We start from the raw sequence: 13,378 nt of genomic DNA, 5'->3' as shown, positions 1-13,378 counted from the left end.
GGGCTCGCAAAATCTGGTGGCGCAAAGTTCCGGGGCTATTGTTTTTTCAGTTTGGCAACCAAAATCTAACTAGATTATGCCCGGTGTAGATTTTGGTTGCCCAAAGTCCTGGGGCTCTTGTTTTGTTGCTTTAAATTAGGAGATATCCTCACTAATGGGTGGGACTTTCCCGTTCTGATGACATGTACAAAGGGAAAATGGCAAAGTGTTTCTGCACTGTTTTTATAAACTGTTATTATAAAAAATAGAATGAATTAATTTTCACCTTTAGAAGCTAGCTATATTCCCACACTGTTGCCACAAAACTATTAAATCCCTTGTAAAAAGGATCTTTAAGTTCAACTTGGCAAGTTTATTACTACTCTTGAAACAAATTCAAAACAAATAATTCCAAACAAACCTTTGTCCTGTTAGTCATTATTTACTCAAAGTCCTGTTTAATCGCCGTCTAAGAATGGAAAATAAAAGATTGGACATTCTTCTATAGATGGTTCAAATTATTCAAATTATTTAATTCTTCAAAGATCCACAATGCACAGTAAAACAAGGAGCATTGATGCACTCTCTCTCTCTTCTTTTAAAGTGCTAAGCATAAACCTCCTGTTGTTTTTAAATATCATTAGTAACATTGTACAAGGTCATGTTGCCAGATATAGGCAGCATTGTCCCATTGTGTAATGAGTGGTCCTTTTAAGTGCTTTAATATGTGTATACTCACAATCAAGGAAACTGATTGAGGCGCACATAGTCAAGTGCACTTTAGCTAGTTCATTTTTGTTTACCAAACCATGTTTAGGATGAAGAAAATCTCATGCTTTCTGACCCTGTCTCAGTCTTGTTATTGCTAGTAGATGACAACATTTCTGCAGTGATCCTCTAGGTCACCTTTATTTGGTTTGAGCGGTTTCAATACAAACAGCTAAACAAACAGGAGTGGAAGTTGTGGCAATGACAGTGGCCATGTTTGATGTGCCTCCAGGATCAGCTCTCCGGCAAATTCCAAGTCTTTCCACTCACTGTGAGCAGCCAAATTAAATATTTAAGCTTGCGCTGAGTCTGTTGGAATGACATAGAAAGGACAGGACAATTAAAGCTGTAGTGTTACGTTTACTGCAGCGGGGTGTTTTCAATGTCTGTTTATGATGGCATTAAGCTGATATCATTGCTTATTCATTCATTCATTCATTCATTCATTTTCTTTTCAACCTTATCCCTTTATTAATCTGGGGTTGCCACAGTGGAATGAATCGCCAACTTATCCAGCATTTGCCCTTCCAGCCCCAACCCGCCCCTTCAAGCACTTGGGGGAAACCCACTTAAACACGAGAGAGCATGCAAACTCCACACAGAAATGCCAACTGACCCAGCTGAGGCTCGAAACAGCGACCTGCTTGCTGTGAGGCGATCGTGCTACCCACTGCGCCACCGCATGACCTTATCATTGCTTGCTTAGTAATTAATAAATGTATTAATATTAGTTATATATTTCAATAGGACTTTGCAGACAGGAGTGGTGTTGTGGTGAGAGGCGTTTGTTGAGTGCAAATTCAATATAAAAATAAAAACTACAATTAAAAAATATATATTTAGTTTACAGATCTAATAAAATCGACATCTTTAATCTTGCGTGTTTAAGTCTAGCCCAGTAGTCAAAAGACTTTTAGGTATTAAAAAGTGCAGCCTGGCTGAACACGGAAGTCAGGATATGCCCAAATTAGTATTTTTTTGTCATTATTATGAATTTTTATGTTTTAATACATTCATAATAGCGTTCATGTTTTACCTTCAAAAAACCTCCATTAAAATAAAAACCGCTGAATTTTGCTATCTATAATCCCTAACAATAATTCTTGCAGTCCCACAACATACTTTCACATCTGTCACCCGATGACAGTGGAATACCCTGTCAGAAAAGTCTAGTGGCTGTGAATGACCTTTTTTTTATTGGGTCAAAATCTTAAATTTGATTTGACGAAACCTGCAGAAGCCCTGTTTTAGCAAAACGGTATACTGAAAAAATGCTGGGTTCCACAAAATTTCTTAACATTGTCCTAACACAAATTGATTAAGTTAATCAAGTTTTCCCAAATTTAAGTGGATTGAACATAAAACAATTAAGTTGTCCCCCTCCAAAAAAACAAGAGTTGCGTTGATTCAGCTCATTTTAAATAATTAGTTTGAACAAGCAGCAAAATTATTCCTTGATTGAAGAAACAGAAAGAACTTGTTAAAAGGATGACGAGATGTCATATCCACAGACATGGAGAATCTGTGTAGAATTCCCTGAAGTTATCCATCACTTTTCTCATGCGTTCAGTGTGACTGAATTCGCCATCACTTTTTCTGCCAGGGAAATGCCCTTCATGTCCATGAGAGACGAGCAGTCATGTAGAGGTTTGCTGTGTGACTCACCGCGCGGTTTGGCATCTTCTGTTTCTTTTGCTCAGTGATTTTCTTTATGCCTCTATTCAGTCATATATATATATATATATATATATATATATATATATATATATATATATATATATATATATATATATATATATATATATATATATATATATATATATATATAAAACAATTACAGTTGTTTTTATTTTTTGATTTTATTTTTAGACTTTATAGAAGGATTATAAATATAGTGTTCTGTTTAAAATGATCATCCAGTATTTTACTTCAACAATACATTCTCATCAATTGATCTAGTAGTGCACTTTATTCAGAAGATAAAACACTCGCCTTCTGAAGCTTTTATCAAAAATGTATGGACTATGAACCTGCTTCTCACAGGGCTCGAAATTGCGACCATTTTGGTCGCATATGCGCCCGAAATTTTATCTATGCGACCTTGAAATATATTTAGAAGCATTTCTGCGAGTGCTTAAAATTGTAGTGTGCGACCAATTTTTACTGCAAAATGTTCAGCACATGCGCGGATTCGGGAGACATTCACGCAGAATGCATCTCTAAGCTCTTTGTCTGCACTTGAAACGCGAAACGCAGCGCTCGGGAATGGTTTAAAACAGTTGTCATGTCAACTTGCTGCAGTAAACAAATCCAAGTCCGTAATGCTTGCCCCGCCTTCGCGCTCTTCTTATTGGCCCACTGCTCTAACACTGAACGCGAATGATTGGTTAATATCAGCTGTCAATCACTCAGCGCCTTCTGGCTTCGGATGACAGAGAGAGCTACTACCGCGAAACATTGTAAAGCGCTTAAGATGAGAATAAAGATAACATAACACTTTTTTGTTTTATTTTGTTTTGTTTTGTTTTAGACACCATGGCATCTACAGTTACAAATAATGACACATCTTACTAGTTATACCGTAAACACGTTAATTCAAGCAGTGCGTGCAGGGCCGGTGAGCGCTCCGTGTATGCTTTAGTCACTCAGTTATGTTATAAAATCTATTTTCTTGTGATAATGGGATTTTGTTGAGACTTATTTTCCTCACGCTTGCATATAACGTTATATATGAATTTTTTTGCTTGTTAGTTTGATTAGTGTTGATTTCAAATACAACCAATATGTTTGTATAAAACTTGTAGTAACGGTGCTCATAATTGGTGGGTGCGACTAAATTTTGGCTGATGCGCCTAAATTTTTAAAGTTAGGAGCACCGGTGCTACCAAGCAAAAAGGTTAATTTCGAGCCCTGTTCTCATCTTTGTTTATGACATTGATGTAGGCGAAATAAGATTTTTTTTGTTTGTTTCAGATTTAAATAGCAACATTTTCAAAATTATTCACGTTGCCACATTTGTGAAAAATGAACAAAAATGCTGTGTTAAGTATGCCAGGTCTGTATTTGGCACTGTCACCTTTAAAGTGATTAAGAAAGTAATTAAGTGCCACCGGCTTTACACTCATATGCATGTCATATGTGTGCATAATGCGTCTCTGCCTTTGGTTTCAATGTGAAGTTAATCCACACACTACTATACGGTTAATCTGCACTTGCCAACACTTTCCTAAGAAGTACTGTGTGTACACACATGATGTCATCAGTTTCAAAAATTCTTGTTTTGAGACACCACAACAGCATTATTTTCAGAAACTTCCAATTCAAAACACATTGTCAGATTTAAGAGTTTTCAGTCACAAGAATGCTGTTTTCGTGTAAATGAAAAGGCAAAATGCATAAAAAGTTTACAGTTTTTGGCTAATTGACCAGTAACACTTTATTTTGATAATCCATTTGAGTATTAATAGACTGTCTGCTTAATATCTGCTGATACTGCTCTTTCAATAGACATTTAACTAACCTGTCAACTAGAGCTGCACGATTCTGACTAAAATGAGAATCGCGATTTTATTTTTGATTTTTGCCTAAAATCAAGATCACGATTATCTCATGATTCTGTAGATATAAAATAAAGGTTAATATGAGTGGGCTATTATTGTTATTCTCAAACGTGGTAAAACAGCAATAGGCTTTGTGTAGCTGTACTGTTGGTTAAAATGCGAAATTTTGTATAGACTTGGAATTGTGGACTTGAACAGACTTTATTTAAGTCCTGGTCATTAAAGGGTCACGAAACACCAAAACACATTTTTTGAGCTGTTGACAGTCGTATATGTGTCCCACACTGCTAAAAACACTATTAGGACAAGGACACCTATATTTCACTAAAAAGTGTAAATTGGTTGTTTTTGCGTTATTTCAAGCAAATTCGTACTTCCGGTTTGAAACGAATTTTTGAAGCTGCGTCACGGCCATGACATAATAGCGTTGTATTCCAGCGTGCAGACTGGACGCCTGTGCCAGACTGATTGTTTTAGCACAGATCCGAGCACAATTGCTGGATTTGCATATGCCAAATAACCTGAGCTAACTGGGGAAACATGCTTGGTTACGAAAAAAAGTCTAAAGCATCCTGAGTTTACCCAACTATGAAGACTTCAGATACTGAAAAACCAGGAAATGTGAAAAGGGTCCAACATGAAAACACTCATTCAATCAGACATTGACTGTTTTTGTGAACAGTGAAGAGTGAAGTGTTTATTTGTCAGCGTCAGACGCAGACAGTTGTCCTTGTCTAATTGTGATGTAACAGTTAATGAAATGCAGTGGAAGTCATTTCAGCCATGTGGACCTCCAGACGGAGCGGCTGGTAAAAACAGCATGTTTAGCTGCATATGGCTGTCGACTTGGCTGCCAAATTTCCGAATTGCGTTCTAGCGAAGAGTTTAAAGGGCAGGAGGGGGGAAAAAAACAACAAATCGAAAGCAGCCGAAAAGAAAGTGCAATAATTGCACACCATTTGTAAACGTTTTTCTTCTCCGACTGAGAGCCCTCGAATGATTGAAATTGTTCCACCAATTAATAGACTGAGACTGGATTTCCTGTTGGTTCAGCTGCTTTGCTGGAAGGCAGAGGCCGAGTTGGTTGTGCTTACAAGCCACTGCATCTGAACTGCAAAGGCCAGATAAGCAGGACAGCTGCGACAGAAACGCAGACGCAGGCTGTTTAAATACAAATCTGACTGCGCTGTGCAATAGTTCAGACCAGGTGTGAAGATGTGTGAAGCATTTAGTTTTTTTTTTTGTCTCATAGCAATAATGCTGTCTGTTTTTCTTTAAACAAAAAAAGACCTTGATTGACCAGATTGGAAATGCGATCCAGGATCAGGAACTGACTTGTGGTCCGATGCCAGCTGAGACAAGTCTGCATATGACTTCCACTGCATGTCTGGCTGAAAATGAAAACATTTGGCCAGACATTCCTCATTAGCACTCTTTAATTCTGTAGATCAAGAACAGCTTTTAAGACATTTCTCACAGTTTTGTGGTCAGGAGGGATGTTTTTTTCTTCTTTTTTTTAATATAGTAAACATTTGGATGCATTAAATGTAAACATCTGTGCATTAGAAGATTTTTTATGGTTTGTTTTATATGGCACATGCTATAGGCTTTAGCTTCTTTCTTTTTTGCTCTCTCTTCCAATAAGAGTTGTTTCCAGGCTTTTGCTTTACTATTTATTTTAATTCTGACTAATTTTCTCACTATTCTTGAGTGAAAACAGTCAAATGCAATTTTGTCTCACAGTTCTGACAAAAAAGAGATATGTTATTTGAATTAGGCGAAATAAAGCAGGGATTTCTTGTCTATAAACATCCAATTGTGAGAAATGAATTCACAATTTTTAGAAAAAATTAATTCAGAGGCTTTTTTGTCGCTCTTTTTGTAGACTTGTGTTTGCACAGTTTTTACTTAACCTTGCAATCAAAATGGAAAGATAATGCAAATAAAAAAAAATTTTATTTCTTTAAGTTAGAATTATTAAATTGTTGAATTATAGAATATCATAATTAAAGGATATGAGCTCAGGATTCTCAAAAATTAGTTTGTTTCACAATTGTGAGAAGTCCTCAGAATTGTGAGATATAACTGCTAAATTGTCAGGTGAAAATGTTTTTTTATCAATATTGAGACCACTCCAAATTCAAAAGAAAACATTCAGTCACTTGTTTACATAGGATTACATGTTACATTGGAGTTTCATTGCTGTTTTAATATTCCACTTTTATTTGTTAATTATTTACACTTTTGAACTGTGTAATTTAATATTTAATTTACAATCATTTATATTTAAATGTGAAATTTTATTATCTTGCCTTATTAAACCTTTTTTTTATAAATATATTTTAAAAATCTAATTTTGTATACATTTTTATACATGTTTTATTTGCTTAATTTAGCCTCAGTATTCCTCATTAAAGCAGTCTGAATGTTATTCTTGACTTCAGCAGGTCCAGAGGAGCAGGTGTCATGAATACGCCCAGGTTTAACACATTTTTTTAAGGTGACATTTAGCCCAATTGGCCCTTGTTTTAACACCTGTGCTTTAAACCATGATGTCACAAAATGTCATGCCAACTAGCATAAGCACACTTAATCTAATTGTCTGTGTTTGACAGCAGACTTCTGACCTCTGCCTGATCTCCTAACATGCTGCTCACCTCAACTTAATGTCTGTTTCTAATCCGGTATTTAGACCTACAGCTGTGTTGGAGATCACATTAGCGATTTGTTAGGTCATATTGGCCTAATTTGCTATCCTGGCCATTGGGCTTTTCAAATACAAATTATATTGGTTTTATGAATGGATTCTTAGAAAATCTTTTTGTTTTGGAAATGATTGGCCTGTATTTCCATTTAAATGCTGTATAATACCTTTTAGTTTATTTTGAGAGGACATATAGAAATAATATAGACAGGTTTTTCTGAGTTTCACTTATGTCATCAACTAAATAAATAGTCACACAAATGCAAATGTTGCAAGATTATTTTAATCACAAACATGTATGCTTGAAAAGTGAACTCAAAATCAAAGGGCATTAAATATATTCATATTTTTTAGGAAAATATTAGTTTTACATTTACAGTTTGTCAAATTGGTTTATCTGAAAACATTTTACAAATGATTAAATCCGATTAAAAAGTTGTTGTTTTTTTTCTCTCTATTGTAGTCAACCATCTGGTGTAACCCTTATTGGCCAAAATGGGTCTTTTGTACTCCTCTCCTGCACTTTGACTCTATTAGTAGATATTTAAGAGCAGTGCTGTTTATAATAGATGACACTGATGGATTGTTAGGAAAATTAACTCCGCTAAACTACATGCTGTTTATGGTGGATTCAGATGGGAAAGTACTGCTGTGTTGATCAGATAGAAGCCATTAATGGTTTACAGTTGGAAAAGCATGCCAGGCTTTGTCTCTACTGGGAATTCAATTGATGAATGGCAATAGATTAAAGTATGCGTCGTCGTCTTTTGACACACTGTTTAATTATCCATTCCCTTCTGGAAAATCCAGTTCACCAAAAAAATTAAAATTTACTCACTTTTTTTGGATTTCCCTCAACTGGTTCCAAACCTTTGAGTTTCTTTGTTTTCTTTCTATTTTGAAGAAAGTTGGAAATATGTACCAATTGACTTCCATATTATTTGTTTGTCCTACTATTCAATTTAATAGTAAAGGTTTTTTAGCTTTCTTCAAAACATCTGTTGTGTTCAATAGATAAGAGAAAGTCAAACAGATTTGCTACAAGTGATTGGTAAGTAAACAATGACAGATTTTTTTTTTTTTTTGGCTGAACTTCCCTTTTAAATTAGTTGCATGTTCATAATTAATCACATCGATGCCCTAAAAGTGATGGATTGCAATTTTATGCTCTTTCAGACCTCTTAAACCTTAGCGGTGCGTGAACAGATTAGACGTGAACTCTGTAAATTCAAGGTCCGTTTGCGGAGCCACACACAGCGGTGGTCTCGTTTGGGAACAGATCGTAATGTTTACCTGTAGCAGCTCCAAGTGCACCTAGGCATTCGTCCAGGCTTCCTGAGGTCTGTGTTGTTTAGTCTGAGCCCACTACCCCAGACCTTCCTCCACTGGTGCACGACGTCTGCTCCTAGTGGTTTTTCCTTTTTGTTGAAGTGTTAAAGGTCTGGGTTATATGGTCCGAGTCTTTGGGTTTCCCTGCCACGTTTCAGAGTTTTGTGTATCTCCTGAAAGAGATGCCTTTTTGTCGTTGGGATTATTTTGTGTCATTTCTGTTTTTTGTGAGATGAACATGTAGATATGTGATATGTGTATCCTTTTGCACTTGAGAGAATTATCCAGTCCAGTTGGGTATTTTTTGTTAACACCAGAGCAGCCGTCATTGAATAGGATTGCTGTAGGTTGGATTCTATTTAACAACATACTTCCTTGTGTGATTAGATGAAGCATCACGCATACCTTTGTTAATTTAGGTCATCATAAGGTAACTTCACTTCCCTTCAACCTGAGCGTGAACAATCAGACAAATATTGGCCTTTTTGTACTTCCAGAATGATTGGGTTGAATCAAATCTGGAGGTTTTGCTTCAGATAAAGGATAAATTACCAACATCAAAGCTCTTCTGAACAATTTGTGTGGTGTTTTTTTTTTTATTGAAAACAACCAATTATGATTTTCTCTTAGCAGAGGAAAGCTGACCTTCTTGTCTTACAGCTCATGCAAATAGTTTATGCTTTTGAAATTGTCGATTTAATCTAATAATTTGACATGGCTTTGTTACGGAGCATTTTTTCCATACTTTAGAACTGCTTCATTTCATTAATGAGAGCCTGCAGAGCTGAGTTGTTCCAATTAAAGATCTGTATATCAAAATAGACTACTCTAACATCTGCAATTCTACTAAATAAATAAATAAATGCAACGTATATGAACACATAAAGCCCCTTACAGGCTCCGATATGTTACCACTTACAGAAAAACAACACACATCATACATTTAGTCCTAATTTGGGTTCAAAAACAACACGCAACATATAGCCCACAGTCAGTGCAAACATCTGTATCTTTAATCTTCATCCGCACATGTATGGCGGTTTGTTCATGATTTAGGTTGCTAAAAGAATCATTTGCTCCTATTGTTTTTTCCAGCTTCTCCTTTGATTTTTTTCATGCATCACTCTGTCGGTTATCTGTTTCTGAAAGGATCAGATATCAGAAGCACATCAATAATCATGTGCACATTATTATTATCAGCTTAAGAAATTTAATATTTAAATATAGACCTGCTGCGAGCTCACCTGAGAAAGCGAAACTGCCTGCGCATTAAATGGCCTTGTTAACAACTATGGTGCACAGGGAAGATTCTGCTCTTTTTCTTGGCTTTGGGGTTGTTTAATAAGACAACAAGGTTTGTTTAAGCTTGGGTTGACTATGGCTTGTTATTATTTGTATATATTTTTGCGGTGTAATGTCTCTGCTGTGCATTTAAAAATGGCCCTGCCTTTGTTTTCATTCTCCACCTTGTGTAGTCACGCTAGTGAGGTTTCTCTGTAAACCGTAGCATTCAGCTCCTTGTCTTGCTCCGCCTTTGCTACCCTTTTGTCGAACTTCTAAAAGGGTACCCAAAAAGTAGTACGGTACATTTGTTTTTTGGTACCTTTTGACAGTGGAAACAGCCATAAAAGCACACCGAAATGCACCGTACCACTCAGTGGAAACGGGCCTTAAAGTACAACTAACAACTAAAATTTCTGAATGTTACAGCAGCAAAAATGCATATATAGTCAGGCTCTTGTTTTGAATGCATAAACTGCTCTCATACTGCTCTTGAGGATCTCTTCTTCAGTCTCTTCCACCATTCAGTGTCTGTAGTGGGTTTTGTAGTCATAACACTATTGAAAAGGACTTTCCGCAGATTTTCAATTAGATCAACAGAATCTGCTCTCAAAATGACTGTGAAAAATAAAGATTAGTTCTCGTCTGCTTCATGCAAGCTTCCCCTACCAGCATAGGCTAATCCCTTGATATTTAACCATAAAGAAATGATTCACGGTCTAGGATGGCAACCACAAGGGAATTCCAGCGTAGCCACTGATGGTCCTTAAGTCTCTTGTGCTTGCTTGTAGTTTTATGTGGTCTACAATTTGTGACTAAGTGGTCTTTCAGACCTGTGACTAAGAGATTGACCATTGACATTGTAGAAGAGGAGGTGGAAAATGGAATCCAGAACTATGATGCCATCGGATAATGTCTTGAAGCACTTATGGCAGCGGTATCTTGACTGGTCATTTGGTTCTCCGTTGATAAGCCCACATTTTGATTCAGATGCGAGCTCAGCCAAACAGGATGCCAAGACGCGACCTAATGAATGAGATACCAATCCTGTGAGTGAGAAAGTAAAACTAAATCCTTCCTTACTCACGAAAATCACGAAAGGGGGGAAACTGGAGAGTGTGTTAGCAGGAAGCGAATTCGAGATTACACCTAGCTCTCCACTAACAACGACTCGACCTCTCCACCCTTCTCTCCTTTCCTCCGCCGTCTTTCCCGTACTGTTTTAAGAAGCAAAGTTGGAAGGAGTGGCAGAGAGAAAGGAAGCCTTTTGTTTACTGACGAACAATGCTGCGAACAAGAGCGTGCGGCCCTATAACTGGAGACAAAACATGGCTGCAGACGGGCTGGGCAAGGCTGGGCCGGTCCGCAGATAGTGTGAGGGGAAGCAGGGTAACAGAGGGAGAGACAGGGAGGAAGGAGGCCTGCATTCCAGTGAGATGCCTCAGCCTGTTTGGAGTGACTGGGTTATACATTCAGAAAGTCGCAGATGAACTCATAGACAGACTTTGAAAACTTTTGGTGTGACAGGGATTTTTGTTGAATATGAGGCTCTGATTGTGTCTCAGGGTATTAATTATACAAACAACATTGGCTTATAGTGGGCCTTTTCTCTCACACCCCCACTTCCTCTCCAGTGTTGAAGCATTCAAATAATTTTACCACTTACCAACTTTTCTTTCTCAATCTTTCCACAATACCTTGTGCCCTTTCTCATGCATCAGTCCACTTTGGGAGAGTCTCATTTTGAGTCCATGTGGTTGACAACTTTGTAATTGTCGCCTTCCATATTTTAATTATTGCTCGCACAAAGTGTAGAGTTGGGTAATTTTGGTAATATTTGACAAGAAGGATCTCCATCTTCTTGTTGCTGGTCTCTGTTTCCATACCTGACTGTACCTCAAACCAACCTTTCAGGCAGACTGGGGTACAATTTACGAGTGCGCACTTGAGTTCAGAAAGCAGCAGCAATCACATTATTCAAACGAACCAAACTGCTGTCAAATGAATCCAGGTGCACGGCAGGCATGCAAAAGTGAAAGTCTTCTAAAGGGGCCGTTCACATTGCTTCTTTTGCTCGTGTGCAAGTTTGTTATTTCCAATGGAGGCACACGGCTTGTGCACCCATCTTAAGAGCAATGAGCTCGCATATTCCAGGCATACCAAGTTGAAAATATCTCAACTTTTCAGAATGCTGCAATCGCACCATGAGTCTTGTGAAAAGAACTAATTAATTAGCTTTACTGTGTATGTAATATACACATTTCGGTGGACTTATAACTTCAGATAAACTCAACACCCAAGCACTGCAGTGCTTATTAATTTTTTCCATAAATAAAACTTATATTAGAGCTGCAACAATGTTTTGTCAGCTTTTCATCATCTGGGTTGAAAGGGACATGACTCGTGCTTTCCATGCGCTTTCAGATATGTTATGTGAATGCGTCCTAATATTGCATTTACAACAGACCCACATGAAATGTCAAGCGCGTATGATTTACATGTTCAGTCAATGCAAAGACATGAATAGACATTCGGTGTTCTGCGCGAATGAGGCAGCGCAAATAATGTGGCGCGAGTTGAGCTGTAGCGCTTATCACACGTTTTGCATGAATCACTCAAGTTGGTAAATCTGAACTTTAGCGGACATTCGCGCAATGTTAACCAATCATGAGCTTGCACTTGTAAGGGAGTGATTATGACGTAGTGCCTGTTGATGGTTTCCTAAAGGGAAATGCTCTTGCCAACACAGGACAACAGTTCATGAAACTGGACTCAGCTCAGTCTGAAAGCCTCTGTCACCCAGCTATAGTTTCTGGAGGAGTTGATATTCACAGAGCTGAGTGCACCTCTGAAAGGATCTAGTGGACTCAGTGCTGTACAAATCTATGCTGTTTTTCAGCCTTCCTAAAGCACATAAACACAGCTATTCTCTCAAAAAAAATCCATGTTAGCTATTTAGCAACGAAGCTAGAGTCACTGGACACTGAAACATGAAGTGTTTAAGTATGTTGTTGTTGCATCATATATGAATATAAATTACATTATAAAATACTTGAAAAAGTATATTGAGGCAAAACAAACTTTTTCTCTTTAATCCTTCCTGATTCAAAAAGACAAATCAGTGTTACAGCTATCCAATCAGAAGGCAAAACTGCACTCCGTATTGTCTCCTTTTATGTCCTTACTTAAATTGCATGAGAATATTTCACAATATTAGCTTGAAAGAGCATGCATACACCCTCATTTAGACACTCCTCTCAAAGAAATCAGGAAAGTGATTGAAAATGGATAAAAGAGACATGGTTGTGGTCGTGTAGCTTTCATCAGACTATGAGGACATGCATCGCACTAAACCTGTCGAGCTTGTTAGTAGTCAAAACCATGAGGAACCCTTCTCAAAGGAAAGATAGGATTTGACGGATTGTAGTATGCTGAATTCCCAGACATTCGTGAAGAGAATTGGGATTAGCTGAGAACAATGACTATTGTGCCTTAGTTGGCGTGATTGCTGTGTTTTGACAGTTTACAAAAGTGTTTTTGACGGCTAATATTTGTCTTTTTGCTCAACTGACGGATCCAATCATATCCACTTCACCTCTCGGCTTTGCTTTCTTTCTTGTTTTTGTATGCAAGTTCACGGAAAGCATGACACAGGACTCTCAGCATGTCCAATTAAATATTGATGTGCTGTTCCATACGTCTGACCACCTATATTGTCGTCCTCCAAAGAAAGTCACGATCCGCTTCTCAGAAAATT

The 13,378-nt window shown here is 37.4% G+C and overlaps 2 protein-coding genes across 3 annotated transcripts in view; one reads left to right on the top strand and one right to left on the bottom strand.

The window, feature by feature from the left end:
* The window catches only part of LOC147845623 (uncharacterized), an 807,608-nt gene that overhangs the window by 74,025 nt on the left and 720,205 nt on the right, over positions 1 to 13,378 (bottom strand). The window lies entirely within an intron of this gene.
* smurf2 (SMAD specific E3 ubiquitin protein ligase 2) overlaps positions 1 to 13,378 on the top strand; it is an 85,329-nt gene that overhangs the window by 2,535 nt on the left and 69,416 nt on the right.

The sequence above is a fragment of the Danio rerio genome, chromosome 3 (genome assembly GCF_052040795.2).
Source record: "Danio rerio strain M-AB ecotype USA chromosome 3, GRCz13ab, whole genome shotgun sequence".
In the NCBI taxonomy this organism is placed as follows: Eukaryota; Metazoa; Chordata; class Actinopteri; order Cypriniformes; family Danionidae; genus Danio; species Danio rerio.
This window is presented reverse-complemented; position numbering and strand designations above follow the sequence as displayed.